Genomic DNA, 16,420 nt, shown 5'->3' with positions numbered 1-16,420 from the left:
TCTAGCTTCTGGCATCCTCTTTTGCGTAAAGATATGACTTTCTTGTAAAGACTCGTGGTGAGAAAGCCAAAATGTATACTTAACATTTTTTAAATGAATAAAAGTGCTTTAACCAGGAAAATACATTGCCTGACCACATTTTTTTATATATAGAATCTCTCAGACTCAAAGTAAACCATACCATGATATACTGTATATATTGTATGAGTTGTCTTTCACACACACACACACACACACACACACACACACACACACACACACACACACACACACACACACACACACACACACACACACACACACACACACAATGCACAGAAACTTTCATGCAGGCCAAGGACACCTAGCACAAACACCACAATATGTAACATAACACCAGTCATTCAAAGTTCTCTGGAGAGAGAGAGAGAGAGAGAGAGAGAGAGAGAGAGAGAGAGAGAGAGAGGAGAGAGAGAGAGAGAGAGAGAGAGAGAGAGAGCAAGCCCTTTGAAAAGAGAGACATTCATATATAGTAATCCACCCAATGGGAAAAGACAACTTTTCCCCCACCAGGGATCGCTTTAGGATAACTAGTGTTTTTCTATCCCCTAGCCTAAAAAGGTCAAAGCCCAACTTGATGCTTTACACGCCCACAGTAATACTCCTAGAGCATGTTGCAACACCAGCTAAACCACAAGCTAATTAATCCAACCTATCTTAACAACCTACCTGTCAAGCGCTTCATCAGCCTTGGTCAGCAGTAGCGGTAAGGGGTCAGTGGCTCCCAAATGGCCGAGGTGCTGAAGCGTGAACATACTGCAGTGGAAGTGATTACCAGCAAAGAAAAAGGTGAATGACATGGTGGAAGTTTTATACACATTCTTGTACACACTGTTGTATTTATAAACCAGATAAACTGGAGTGATTTTACAGAGAATGTTTTTTATGTAGCTGAACTTAAATTTTTATTCTTTCCGTCACGTATTTCTTCAAAAATAATGAATGCTGAATCATTTGAAACACAAACTGATAGAAGATAAAATGTAAATTACTCTCAACTTCTTATCTCTACTTACTTTTCAATGTAAATTGACAAGTTGCTGGCTCAGGTTCACTCCCCCTCAGGGTTAATTTTACATTAAACTTTGCAGCTCAAAACAAGTAAACTGATAAATGTTTTCTATACATTAGGTTCAGAGGATGCAGATTTCATATTAGGACCATTGTATCTTATCTCATATTCAATGTGCCATGAAGAAATCAGTGAATATATACATTTAGTCTGATTTATGGTGAAAAGTCCATGCTTAATTAGACATGCAAAGCTTGTTGCAGTGTATGTTTTCAGAAACAAAGTGCAACACAATAAACTCTAATTGTTATAGAAGCATAACACATAACAGAACACAACTAGTTAAAATGATTAGTGTTTAAATATGAATGTACCATTCATATAAGCCACCATCATCTCTAAAGTGCTCTTGCACAAAAACGAAACTAGGAACTAATAAATTAAGTTGAAATATTTCCCCCAGGTGTCTTTGGTTTAAAGAGCTATTGAGGCTATAGGCAACCTCAGTAGATGCACTACAGTGTGATGAGGATGGACTACCCTGCTAAACAAGCTAAGGGATTATTGCAGGTGGTAGTTTTCTGTGTCTTGCTTTTTGTGGCCCATCGATTGTTGTCTCATTCCAGCACCTGTGAGATCTCTATCACCCATTTTATTAGGGGTTTAAAAAGAGATGTCTCTTTTCTGCCTTAGTATATATATATTTTTTTCACACTTTATTATGTTCTGTAAATCCCTTCTGGGAACTTTAGGAACATTTGGCATTTGATTCACTAACAAAATGAAAACACACACACACACACACACACACACACACACACACACACACACACACACACACACACACACACACACACACACACACACACACACACACACACACACAAAACCCCCCACACATGCATCCTAAGTTTAAAGGATTATTGATTATAATATAAAATAATAAAATAAAATAATATCAGCCTAAATGATGAATGTCAGATGAATATCTTGACCCCATCTTTCAAATTCAGAAAATCCTTTTTAATTTATTTCTGCGTGTCTTTTTCTCAGGTACAGGCAGTGATATTGAATGTTTTTGAGAACTGCTTTATTCTGCTCTGAGCAGTAAATCCAGTAATGACAGACGCACACATGCACGCTGACAAGACATTATACAGCCTGGGGTACCTGGCCTTCTATGTGGAGCCATTATGCAGGATTTCTGCCTCCTGCTGAATGCAGGTGGGATGCGGGGCCTACTTATTACAGCCCAGATGGGCATGTAATCCATCACTGTCTCTCCTGCCCCCATCGTACTCTAGAGGATGTCTGGAACATGGTCCCCAAGTGTGTGTGTGTCTGTGTGTGTGAGTGTGTGTACATGTGTGTACAGGTGTGTTATATGCTGGTCTATCTTTTTTTGTCATGTCCAAAAAGGAATTGTCAATCCATTTTTCTGTGCACCTACCGTATTTTCCGGAGTATAAGTCGCACTTTTTTTCATAGTTTGGCTGGGGGTGCGACCTATACTCCGGAGCGACGTATATGTGACATTTATAACACATGAACCAAAATACTCCAGCCACTTGACATCTCCGTGAACTGCAGCTTTAAGGCAGTCTTGCGTAACCTGTGGGCGCAGTGGATGGAGAGCACAGCTTAACGGCAACTGGGAGAATGCGCCACCCAACTTTCCTGGAAGTCATTGGATGGATCAAGAAAACATGGGCTTCAGTGACAAACCATCCTGTTGGGATTCAGAAAGGCTGGAATAATTGGAACTGCAGCTGACGACGAGTCTGACTAACGCGACACAGAAGAGGAAGCGGCGCTTCGTCTACGGAGTGTACGGAATTGTTTAGAAGTGACACCGAGGATGAAGAATTCAATGGATTGATGGTTTGGTTAACTTGTTAGTATGTTCTTTATGCTATGGCTATCTGAATAACTTAATGTTACGTTAACATACTGTAGCGATTCTCTTAGTTAGAGAGCGTGTTGATGTTGTGGGATTTCGGACTGTTCGGGAGGTTCGTGAAGGCAGCATGGAGAGAGAGAAAAAGACCGAGAGCTTGCCTGTGTGTGTGTTGCTGTTCCGCTGTTGTAGTTGTGGTTGGCGTGGCTGTGGCCTACAGCAGCCGTTTTTCTGTTAATAAAGACGACCTTTGTTGTGAATATCGCGGACTTTGGAAGTGTGTTTACAACGTAACAATACCGAACACGTGTTCGTTGTGCGTCATGTAGCTGAATGTGCTACGTTAGCATAACGTAGGTGTAACCGTGTTCGTCCTGTTCTTTAATCCATTATTATTTTAAATTGCCGTTCAAGATGGAATTTGTGCTCTGAGTCTCGGATTCTATCAACCGCCCCCCCCCCCCCCCCCCCCCAAAAAAAAAGTGCGACTTATAGTCCAGTGCGACCTATATATGTTTTTTTCTTCTTTATTATGCATTTTTTGGCTGGTGCGACCTATACTCCGGAGCGACGTATAGTCCGAAAAATACGGTATATGTTTTATTCAAAACATATTTGTAGCCAATGAATGTATGTGTTGTTTCATTATTCTTTACTCTGTCTTTCTGTTCCACACGTTTTGGTAGGTAGTCCAACTAGTCTCTAAGGTTACTGTAAATATTAATACTGTTCCCAATGACCATATTTAGTCCACCAGGCCCTCTAAAACTAAGGGAATAATAAATGTGTGAGGCGTAAATTTATTTAAAAAAAAAAAAAAAAATATATATATATATATATATATATATAAGTAATATTAATATATAAGTAATCAAAACTTAAAAGTGTTAAACAAACCAAAGTATGTTTTAGATTTTAGATTCTTCAAAGTAGGCACCTTTTGCTTTGATTACAGCTTTGCACACTCTTGGCCTTCTCTCACTCAGCCTCATGAGGTAATCACCTGAAATGGTTTTCCAACAGTCTTGACCCAGAGGTGCTGAGCACTAGTTGGCTGCTTTGCCTTCACTCTGCGGTCCAACTCATCCCAAAGCATCTCAGTTGGGTTCAGATCAGGTGATTGTGAAGGCCAGGTCATCTGACACTCCATCACCCTCTTTCTTGGTCAGATAGCCCTTACATAGCCTGGAGGTGTGTTTGGGGGTTATTGTCCTGTTGAAAAACAAATGATGGTAACACTCAGAGCAAACCAGATGGGATGGCATGTCACTGCAGAATGCTGTGTTAGCCATGCTGGTTAAGTTTGCCTTGGATTTTGAATAAATCACCAACAGTGTCACCAGCAAAGCACCCCCATACATCATTTGTCCTCCATACTTCACAGTGTAAACTACACACCGATGTGATGTGACATGAACTCACAAAGACATGATGTTTGGAGCTAAAAATCTCAAATTTGGACTCGTCAGAGCAAAGGACATATTTCTACTGGTCTAATATCCATTCCTTGTGTTCCTTGACCCAAGCCATTCTCTGCCTCTTGTTCTTCCTTAGAAGTGGCTTCTTTGCAGCAATTCGACCATAAAGTCCAGATTCACGCAGTCTTCTCCGAACAGCTGATGTTGAGTTGTGTGTGCTACTTGAACTCTGTGAAGCATTTAGGTGGGCTCTTATGTGGGGTGCTGTTAACTTGTAGTTTCTGAGGCTGATAACTCTGGTTTGGGTATTACCTCTGAGGTAACTCTTGGTCTCCCTTTCCCTGGGCGGGCCTGATGAGAGCCAGTTTCATCATAATGTTTGATGGTCTTTGCAACTGCACTTGAGGATACTTCTTTCTTGAAAGTTCTTGAAACTTTTCAGATTGACTGACCTTCATTTCCTAAAGTAATGATAGACTGTTGTTTTCCTTTACTTAGTTGAGTAGTTCTTGCCATAATATGGATTAGAACTTTACTCAAATAAGGCTGTTCACTGTATAATGACTCTACCTCTTCACAACACAACTGATGGTCTCAAACACATTAAGAGGGCAAGAAATTAACTCTTGACAAGGCACAGCTGGTAACTGAAAGAAAGAAGAAAGAAAGCTTTATTTGTCACATACATATACATGCAGTGAGATTCATTCTCTGCATTTAACCCATCACACACATGGAGTATGTAGTACACACAGCACAGCATGGAGCAGGGGGCAGCCAAGGGGCGCCCGGGGAGCAACCTGGGGGGGTGGGCTTGTTCAGGGACCCACAGTGATGCCAGCCTGAGGATTTGAACCAGGGTCCTCTCAGTGATTAACCCTCTTCTTCTCCCCTAGGCCACCACTCCCCTTGAAAGCCAATTCAGGTGACATTCTCAGAAAAGCAGACAGAAAATGCCAAGATGTGCAGAGCTGTCATCTAAGCAAATAAGTAAATTTTTTGTGTTTTTTTTCTCCAAAATGTAGTATTTAATTGATTAGGGAAGAGAATATTGGAGAGCACAGGTTTTGCTGAGACAACAGATTTGCATCGATATTTTCAGGTTTCATTGTATATAATACGACCTTACTACCTCTTCTCTTATGGATTTATCTTCTAAAAAAACAAAACAAGAAGCTATAATTCAGTATTCAAATGGGGTTCATTCAGCTCAAGTGTTGGTAACACACAGCAGGCAATTAAAGCATCAATTTAAAACTCTTTTGTATGTTTGGTCCAGTCCTTCTACTAATGACCTCTGGAGAGTTGATCAAGAGTAGTGCAGGTCTGTCTACCTCCCCCATACGGTCCCCTCACAGTGATGACACAGGCTGATTCAAGACGCCTTTTGCAGCAGTTGTTGTTTAGCTTGTGAACAACTTTGTACATCTTAACACCAGGTCCTTAAAAAAAAAACCCACACATACACACACACACACACACACACACACACACACACACACACACACACACACACACACACACACACACACACACACACACACACACACACACACACACACACAATGTGAGGACCTAGAGATGGCTTCATATCTGTAAATTCACATTAATATTGATCAGTTTGGCAGACTTTTGAGGTCTTGAGAACAGACCAAACTATTTTCTAAACACAAAGCAATTAAGCCCTTTCTTATTAAACAACTTTGCTTTTCTTGGTTTACATAGTACTTTACAGAAAATGGCTATACATATCCCATTTCAAATCAATACTTGGATGTAGCAATATATTGCTTACTGCTGCTGGTCACACTAATGCACAAGTTGTTTAACCGAGGAAAAGCAAGGATTGATTTTTACCGTTCCCAGTACACCATTTTTTTCCCCCGTGTTTTGTTGATGATATTCCACTGTTATACCTGGGAGGGCGTATGTGCTCATGCCTTTCTGTAAAAGGGTGTAGCTGCTTTCAATAGAAGATGATTTCCTGGTGCTATAACAACACAATTACACAGGTTCCTCCCACTGCAACCCCTCTGATCCCAGCTGTCTCAAGTGTAGCCATAATTGTCCAATCAATACACTCTATGTCAACTGCATCATGCCAAGAAACCCAGAAATGAAAACAAGAAACATACACAATCTGCCAATGCTGCTCCCCATGGGCGTAATCTGTCACTGAATCAATATAGACGATGACACTGTATGACAATAGAATGGGTGATATCTTTCATCCAATGCCACCAAAGGAGCCTCGGTCTATGACATGTGATTGCTATAGTGGACAACAGTTACTGATTCTGCCACTATTCTTTAATGTGACCAGCTAACGGGAAGAAGAGCACGGTGTGAGGTCTCTGAGAGTCCATTCTGAAAGTGCTAAGTGCAGCAGGTTAGGTAAAACCTGACTGTCTATGGCCATAAATTTCCATGAAAAATAAATATGCAAATGTTGTCACCTGTTTGTGTGAAACTGCTTAAAACCAACATCCAGCAGCATTAATATTGCATTCACTACTTGAACATTAATATGCGGTATGTTTTGTGGGTTATACATTCTCAATTATGAAAAAAGTAGTGAGGAGCAGGCAATTTTCAACTCAGCTGGTGCCGTAGAAGCTGCTTTACTCGCAAACCATATTCATCTTGCAGCCTCAGTCACACAGGCCTCGAGACTGATCAGTAACCCATCAGTGTATTTACGGCCAGTTGGCGAGTAGTTGCTGGAGGTTGCTGGTCATCTGTGTGCCAGTCGGCAGTCCCAGTTTCACTACTGCTCAGTGAGCCCTCTTTGCCACTAATTTCACCTGGTGACAGCTAGCAACCTCCAGCAACCATTTGTTCACTGGTCTGGGAATGCATATTTTTCACTTGTGACTGAATGCCACTGACCACTCTGTGACTGAGGCCTAAAATTGACAGTAGTATTAAAAATTTCCTCAGATATGCTATGTCATTAGACATATTGCTTTGCCATAAGATTATAATAAATTCATGCACATTGTAACTTTGTTGAAGTTCTGCTAATAAAAGAAGAAAAACATTCTTCTATGTGCAAAAGTCTCCTTAGAGATATTAGTCCCAGCTGCACACTGTATAAACAGAGGTAGTCAATATTGTGCTTGATATTAAAGCCATGTCCCAGTTGCTATTTAACTGACATATTATTGGCTGTGTGCATTTTACCTGGAGTAAATGTACATTACAAGTTTGTTAACCAGGAGACTGTGGATTGTTTGCCATTTGGGAGCTTTGCATTTTTGCAAAGCAACAACCTCTGGGGGTTAAAACTGAAGCCAATGCATAAGTAGGCCTACCACAAACAGCAGTTCCTGGCCACCTGAGGTTTGTTCCAAAAGCATGCCAATCCATGTAGACTCCCATGCAAAAAAGCCCCCCAAAAACCAAAAAAAAAACCCAACCTGATGGGATTAAAAAGTATATTTACAGCCTAGAATAACAACAGTCACTGTTGCCCATTATTTAAACTTCTATAGCATCATCTGCCATGCTGCAGACCATCATTCGTCTGCCTCATCCTGGACATTCAGCAAATCTCATCCAAATCTCCAACTGCCATCTGCTCCACCACCACCACCAGCATCAAGTCTCTGGGGAGTCGGTCCTATTTCCTACATTTGTGTGAGGTGCCACACAGCTATATATATATATATATATCTTTTTTTTTTGCCAGTTTACTTTTATTACTTATGCTCTGTACATCAATAAAAATTATTTTTACTTTCGAATAATCTCTACATTAAAATACAGTAGGAAAAAAAGTACATTGTCATAACGGATCAATTTTATTCATTTTTTTAAAAATACAACAAAAATTTTTAGAATTATGTGATTCTTACTTTGATTAAAAAATATATATACAGTATATGGGAAGGTAGCTAAGGAGACTCGTGGAGAACAAATAGTTCTGGACTGAATGACATCTGTCCAACTGAAAATGCATTAATCTGTTTACAATTAGATATTCATAAATAAATGCAATAGCATAACAAATTGAACCCATCATAGTTTCAGATTTTTTGTTCCTTATTTTATAAAAGAGAAACTGATTCATTAAACAATAAAAGGCCATGAAAAGTAAAACCTCCCTTTACACCAGATTACACATTCTAAATCAGATCCTTTGCACACCCTTTCACTGTCTTGCATAGTCAGCACATGTAACAGAGCAGAGGGATTGGGGATGCTATAGAAGAATGACTCAGAATAACAGAGAAGTGTGTGGCTTTTTTTTTCTTTAATCAAATTACCTTCTGATTTACTGATGCCTCATTTGCTACTTGTGGGCATACACTGTGAAGAAACCCTAGTTGCAAATTGTTAAGTTTTCTGGATGACAAAAGGAATCACATCACTGACTCTACATTGCCTCTAGCACAGCCTTGCAGAGAGAGAGAGAGAGAGAGAGAGAGAGAGAGAGAGAGAGAGAGAGAGAGAGAGAAGGTGATGAGGTTGAGTAGGCTTGATTATTCTTGAATGAGGTGAATGGGTAATGGGCAGACAGAAATATTCAATTTGTCATACACTGGTCAACTGACTGGCTAGCTGATAGACTGATTGACTGACTAAATGGTTGGTTGGCCAACTGGTTTGCGTTTAGCATTTGAATGAGCTATAACTGCTCGTATTTGACGGGTATCTCCACAGTAAAACTTCCAGCACTGTAAAACATGTCCAGAACTGCACAGTTTAATCTTTGCTCATTGCAGTAGAGTAAAAAAGGATTGAGGGCTAAACTCTGTTTGTTTATCATGTCAGCTTGTGTAACACTTTTATTTAATTCTATTTAGTCAGTGTGATGCTTTTAATTTGAATAACTTTTTGATTGTAATTTTCAGGGTAAAGCTTATAATGGCTATGTCAAATAAAAATACATTTTTATACAAACCTCCATCATTTTAACCAGAGAAAATCTTAAATTAAAAAACAAATAACAGTGATTAATATAAGATTAAGGAAGATTAGACTCCATCCAGGTCCATGTATAGATTCTATACTTCGATGACAAATAACTACTCTGTTAAAATAGATCAGAAGAAGCCTAAGCATATACTTTAATCATTTAAAAAAGGTTTCTGCTCTATTTTATTTGTGGCCAGTGCACAATTACATGATCAGAAATGTGTTCTCATATGTGAAAAATGCAGCTTTTTCCTTTTGTTTCTCCGACTGGTCATGTTGTTCAAAGTCATCGTCAGACATCACGAAAATTAAATCATGCACAAAAGTATAATAAAAAACATATCATAACAAAAATTACCAAACAACAAACAGGTATCAAGAGTTATGAAGCAGTTCTTCTAAACTCGCTTAGCTTTTGGTTATTAATATTGTATGTCTTCTGCTCTCCTTGCCTCCCCACTGATAAAAGTGATAAAACAGAAGCTGTTTTTATTAGACAGTTGACTTTCCTCCTCTTTCTTCTTCTTTTCTTTAATTGCTCCTACTAAGAAAACACTTTTCACACTTTTTTGCTGTTAGATCAGTTTTTACTAACTCACCATCTGAGAGAGAGACTGATCACACCAAACTTTCTGCTCAAATATACCTATACACACACATCTAACTCACAGGCACAGACTTGTGTGAACACATTATGTATGTCAGATGAAAATAGATAAATATAAACACACAAATCTCCACTAATAATGTGGTACAGACAGAAGAGCACTGACTGTTTCATCCCATTGCTCTCCTCTTGCTCGTTAAGAGATTTGGCACCAGCAAAATATACAGTATCTAGAGCCGGTTTTACACTAACCACGTCTGTTACCACCCTCATCCTTGAATAAACCTTATCATTAACCTAACCTCACTGTTACCCCAATATATGCATGCTTTTTATACATACTACATACACACAGTGGATTGGCAGATACATCAGATACTAAGCTGATTTTATCAATCAGTAAACATTAGGGCATCATCCTAATTTTCATTTTAAGGGGATGACCACCCAATTAAAATGGGCTCTAGCACATGGGTTCCAGCACATGGTTGACCTTCTATCGATTCGAGTCTTCTATTTTCATTCCTGAAGTACAAAACCAGAAATTATACATACTGCTTCAGCTGTGTTTTGGGTCTTCCCCAGGCTATTCTCCCAAGACACTTCCACAGGGAAGTATCCAGGTGGCATCATGATGAGATACTTGGAGCATTTCACCAGGCTTATTTCCACTTTGAGCTCCCCTCCCCATCCCTAAGGATGAGCCCAGACAAACTGCAAAAATCATCTCATTTTGAGCCCTCTTTTATTGTTTTTGTTTTTTTTTTTTTGAGGGGGGGGGTGTCAGTCTTTATCTAGCACTTATAACTAAAGCTTAGGGTTGAACAGATAAGCTGCCAAAGTGAGAGATTTCATCTTCTCTTCACCAGGGTAGTCCTTACCAGTCTGACAAACTGCAAAAATTGATTTGTTGACAGGCTCGGTGAACTTTTACAGCCCCAGCCCAAAGGGAGCAAACCACCATCTTGACAACTGGGATGATTTAGACAATACTTTTGATTTACAACCACTGCTATTATATATGGTCTTACTGTACACAGTTATAAATGGAAAAACTTAATAGTCTTTTTACAACTGATCCTCAGTGATGGTATATAATGGTAAAGTGGGCTCATTAAAGCAATCAGTGTCAGGAGCCCTTTCAGGAATTATAGATTTCCACTACATTAGTATGCATCTCATTACTAATAATTAAGGGCAACCAGCTCTTTGGTAGCAGATTAATTCACAAATTTTGCTGATACAGTTTCAGTGCGATTGTATTAAAACTCAGTTACAGTATGTTGCTGGCCAATTACAGGCATGTCCCTTTCCCATAACTGGACCCAAAGGGATAAAACTCACTCCAAAGTCTAATCTATGTTGTATTTTAACAAGCAAAACTCTAAACTTCTTAAGTACAGCATTTGACTCATAATTGTGCAACCCTTTACTAAAGTTGTTGACTAATTTACCCTATGCCAAGTCCATGTAGTCTCCTTCATATTGCTAGATCATAATGCACACCAACACATAAACATAGCTACCACGAAATGATGGCTTTCAGGCAGGGTAAACATAACTTTCTGAAGTCTTGTTAGCCAAACACACACATGGTTAACAGCTGATACATCCACTTGTTATCCTCTGTAACAGCTCTGTCAACACTCCACGAAATGTAATCAAACCCAAATCACTCTTTCATCCACATGCAACGAAGATGGCAGACGTGAAACTTAAATGAATTGTCTTAACTTCCAAACTCTATAATGAAAAATAAATGCTTTGCATTTTCAATCAGTTGTGGAGGCTTTTCTGTAATAGCCTCTTTTGATCATTTTTGATGTCTTTAGGAGAGCCCATCTGCGATAGAAGATAAAAGTAATAGACAACTAAATAATAAACATGAGATGAGGTGACAAAAAAGGAAAAGAAAAGGTACAGAGGATATGAAGAGAAACTGATTAAGTTTAAGAAGCAAAGAGTGCACAAAGGAGGTTGTTTAAGAAAGTAGGGAAGCAAAAGGATGTGAGGACGATAGTAGCTGGAATGATGGCCACCCATACGCTCCTCTAATACAAGGCACAAATAGATCTGCCTTTTATCCTGGCAATGCACACACCATCCATAAAGCCCTGTCAAAGCAAAGAGGGTTACTCTATTATGCTGCAAACATACATAACCACACACACACACACACACCCAAACACCCAACCACACACACACACACACACACACACACTGGTGCTCGGCTCATTTATGCTGCTGTTTATTACCATTATCACCAGACTAGAGGAAGCAAGAAAGAGCCAGGCTGCGTTTCGCTCCTTGACGCCCATCATCATTGTCTGAGTCTCAGGTGTTTATCGAGCTGTCACTTTGGAGGAGGCCCAGCAGGCATCCCAACACTCCTTTGCCCAATCTGTCTCTTGCAAACATTCATTGTTTTTATCACTTTCTGTGTTTGTTTCTCAGGACCATACTGCCCTTCTTCTCTTCTCTTCTCTTCTCTTCTCTTCTCTTCTCTTCTCTTCTCTTCTCTTCTCTTCTCTTCTCTTCTCTTCTCTTCTCTTCTCTTCTCTTCTCTTCTCTTCTCTTCTCTTCTCTTCTCTTCTCTTCTCATTTTCTTGTAGCTTCTTCTCTACATAGTGTATAACTTCTCTTTTTTACATCGCTCCTTTTTCCTTTCTATTTGTTCACTGTGATGACAATTGCCTCCTCACTTCACTATTATTTGTTCAAATTTTAATTTAGAGACTTCCTGGCCTTGTTCATGTGGTTTCAAAGGAAAACTGCTCCGCTTAAGCATTTAATGATCTCAGAAACTGTTTTTCCTGTGGTTTAATCACTCCCTGGTGCATTTTTATCACTCAGGTAAAACACCATGGGTCTAAATTAGGTGTTGAGCTTATCAAAATTCAGCTACTGGGCCATTTTGGTGCCCATTATTTTAAAAGGCAATTACTGTGTGTGATAATTACGTTAATGGACAATTAAGAGAGACTAACTTTATCATGGTATAATTGGGGATCGACGGCGCTTTCTGCATTGGCAGCTATTAGGGGAAAATCTTGTGCTTGCGGCGGTACACCATAACTTCACTTCATTTGAGATGCTGCTTGAAAAGGTTTGGCTGTTTTAAACTACAGTTATATTCGGACAGACACACAGTGTAAGGATGAAAAACCTTTACAAGCCAAATTAAGCATTAATATTGGGCACATATTATTTTCTATGATATACTCATTACTAGCATACATGTCATTTTAGCTTTTGCCAGCAGAATAACTGTTTAAAAATCACCAACTTTAATATAAAAATTTACTTTTTTGCACAAAGTGATAATTTTTCATATTTGGATTATTTACTAGAAACTTTTTTTTCTATTCTCTTGCCATTGTCCAGCGTGTGTGTAAATGTGCTGGAGAGAGTTGGAGAACATGGGGCTAAGTCATATTTAGGTACTGTTTTGGGCCATAAAAGAAATGTAACTTAAGTTTATACTTTAGAATTGCGTCTTTTTCATATTCTTTTTCATATTCAGAAAGCCGGGTTGAGATAATTTGAGATTTGTGATATGGCACATTATCCTGCTGGTAGCAGCCACAAGGAGATGAGCACACTGTAGTTATAAAGGGATGGACATGGTCAGCAATGATACTCTGGTAGACTGTAGTGTTTAATGATGCTTAGCTAGTACTAACAGACCCAAAGTGTGCCTATGTTGAGCCTATGTGAAAAGTAGCCCCAGTTTCCTGTTCTTTGCTTACAGGAGTGGCCGTCAATGTGATTGTCTGCTGCTGTAGCCCATCTGCTTCAAGGTTCAAAGTGTTGTGCATTCAGAGATGCTCTTATGCATACCTTGGCTGCAACAAGTGGTTATTTGAGTTATTGTGGCCATCTAATCAGCTTGAAGACTTGCCATTCACATCTGACTTCTGGCTTCCACAAGGCATCCAAAGAACTATTGCTCACTGGATATTTTCCTTTTATGGACCATTATATGTAAACTCTAGAGATGGCTGTGCAGTAAAATCCCAGTAGATGAGCAGTTTGTGATTTAGTTTAGGCATTAACAACCACGTCACGTTCGAAGTCTCTTAAATCCATCCATCCATTCTCTTTTGCTTATCCTTTTCAGGGTCACGGGGGGCTGGAACCTATCCTAGCTGTCATAGGGTGAGAGGCAGGGTACACGATGTACAGGTCGCCAGCTTGTCGCAGGGCTAACAGAGAGGCAGACAACCATTCACACCTACATGCAAAGGCCCTGGCCAAGGTGGATAAGAACCCAGGCATTCTTGCTGTGAGGCAACAGCGCTAACCACTGTACCACTGGGCAGTCACTTAAATCCCCTTTCTTCATTCCTCATTCTCATGCTTGGTTTGAAGTTCAATAGATTGTCTTGACCATGTCTACATGCCCAAATGCACTGAGCTGCTTCCATGTTGCCAGCGTCTGTTTTTTTTTTTCCCCTCCATTTTTTTTCTCTTAAGCTGTGAAATGGCCCTTTTACAGTTTTAATGCCTCAACCTCTACATCCTTATTCTTTTTCATCTTTTCAACTTGACCATTTTCTTGTTAGACTCCCCTTATGCTCTTCCTTTTCCTCTGTTTTTTCCCTTTTTCACAGCCTACAGGGCTGAAGTTAAATCCCTTTTATTATCCCTCCTTCTTCTTTGATCCAAACTTTCCTCTGCTGTTTTTTTCTGTCTTTTTCTATTTTTCTTCAGTCCCCTTCTCATTTGCATTGTGTCTCAAACAGGTATGCTGTTGATCTCATCTCTTATCTCTCTATCCTTGGTTTTACTCTTTCTACAGCTTGCTCTCCTCTTTTAAGTTTCCCTCTGTCTTTATCTGTTCTTCTTCCTTGTTTCTTTTCTTGCTTCCACCTCTGTGGCTGAACAGCCAATGCGGGGATGAAGCACTTGCTGAGTGTCTCTCTTTCACTTAGTCCCAGACTCTTTCCTCTACGTTCACTCAATCCCAGAGGGTTCAGATTCTCATCTTCCTCTTCCTTCTTGGTCCCCCTGTTTGTATCACTCCCTTACTACTTGCTCCTCTTCCCCTCTACTCTCCTTCGCTCTCTGTTACCATGCTCCCATGGGTGCAGGTGGTAGAGGATGACGTTTCACTTTGATTGCTGCATGGCTGCAGGCGTTCCCGGGGCAGAGTAGCTGTGAAGCTTCAGTCTGCTGGATGTAGTGGTAAATAATCCCAACTGGGGAGAGAGGAACAGAGAGACACTGGAGGGGAAGAAGGAAGGAAAAGATGAATGTGTGTGTGTATGGGTAGGAATTGTCTGCATATGTGAGGATAGGGATTTTGGTTTGGAAAGGATGTTATCACCCATATCCTTTTGGAATGATGATAACACATTTGGGTTGTTTTTATAGGCTGAAATAGAGATATATCACCCTCTAATATATTTGTGTATTTTTAAACTATAAGTGACAGTCTGGACTTGACAGTCTTGACTTGAATATGCTGTAATATGCTTGAATATGATTACAATTTATGTAAGCATTATTTTAAATGAAATTATATAAACCCTATATTTATACACATTATATAGGCTGTAATCTAAGCGCTCAGAAATGGAAATGAACTTTCCTCAAAATGTGACATTGTCATACTGATTAACATTCACAACAGTGCTGTTTGGGACCTACAAACAAATGTTTTATTCATCAGTAACTTGCAAGCAAAGCCATCTTAACAAGACTAAATTTCTTTCTGCATTATTAGAATATTCACAGGGTGGCATACCTGCTGCCTTTTAAAAACATTTTTAACTTTTTTTAATGAGACACAATGTTTGTAGTTAAGAAGTTCAAATAAATTTAAGTTCAGTAGTGGGGTTACCTTCTAATTTAAGATGAGAAATGAGATGTTTGGAGCATATTACCAACAACACAACTAAAAATTATGGATAAACAGATAAATGTTGCAAGACTGTGCAAAGGGTGCAAGTCATGTTTATCATTATTATTATTCTTTTTACAGCCTGTCTTAATACAACAGTCATGTCATATAGAAAAGATGCAGATGCAAAAGCAATGACAGCCTCTGTATGAGATTTCAGCTGTGCTTTCCAAAGTCATTACAAATTATTCAAAAATTCATATGATTTGGATGTGACAAAACTATAGTTAAAGCTTGTGTGGGTTTCTGGCTTTATTAATTTAAGAACTATGATGAAAAGCAACAGGTACTTTTGCAAGTCCTATGTATAAGTACAGTTTTGAAATAGCATAAATACACTATATTGCCAAGTGTATTCACTTGTCTGCCTTCACATGTATATAACATCCTATTCTTAATCCATAGGATTTAATATTATGTCAGCCCACTCTAATAACTTCAACTCTTCTAGTAAGGCTTTATGTGTTTATGGGAATTTTAAAAAAAAATTCTTACACAATTGCATTTGTGAGCTTTGACACTGATATTGGACAAGAAGGCCACAGCCCGCACTCAAATTCATCCCACAGGCGTCTATCAGGTTGAGGTCAGGCCAATCAAGTTCTTCCACACCAAACACTCT

General features: G+C 39.3%; 1 pseudogene; it reads right to left on the bottom strand.

Moving 5' to 3' along the window:
* The window catches only part of LOC115778227 (craniofacial development protein 2-like), a 51,852-nt pseudogene that overhangs the window by 8,145 nt on the left and 27,287 nt on the right, over positions 1 to 16,420 (bottom strand).

This window comes from Archocentrus centrarchus, chromosome 3 (genome assembly GCF_007364275.1).
Source record: "Archocentrus centrarchus isolate MPI-CPG fArcCen1 chromosome 3, fArcCen1, whole genome shotgun sequence".
In the NCBI taxonomy this organism is placed as follows: domain Eukaryota; kingdom Metazoa; phylum Chordata; class Actinopteri; order Cichliformes; family Cichlidae; genus Archocentrus; species Archocentrus centrarchus.
This window is presented reverse-complemented; position numbering and strand designations above follow the sequence as displayed.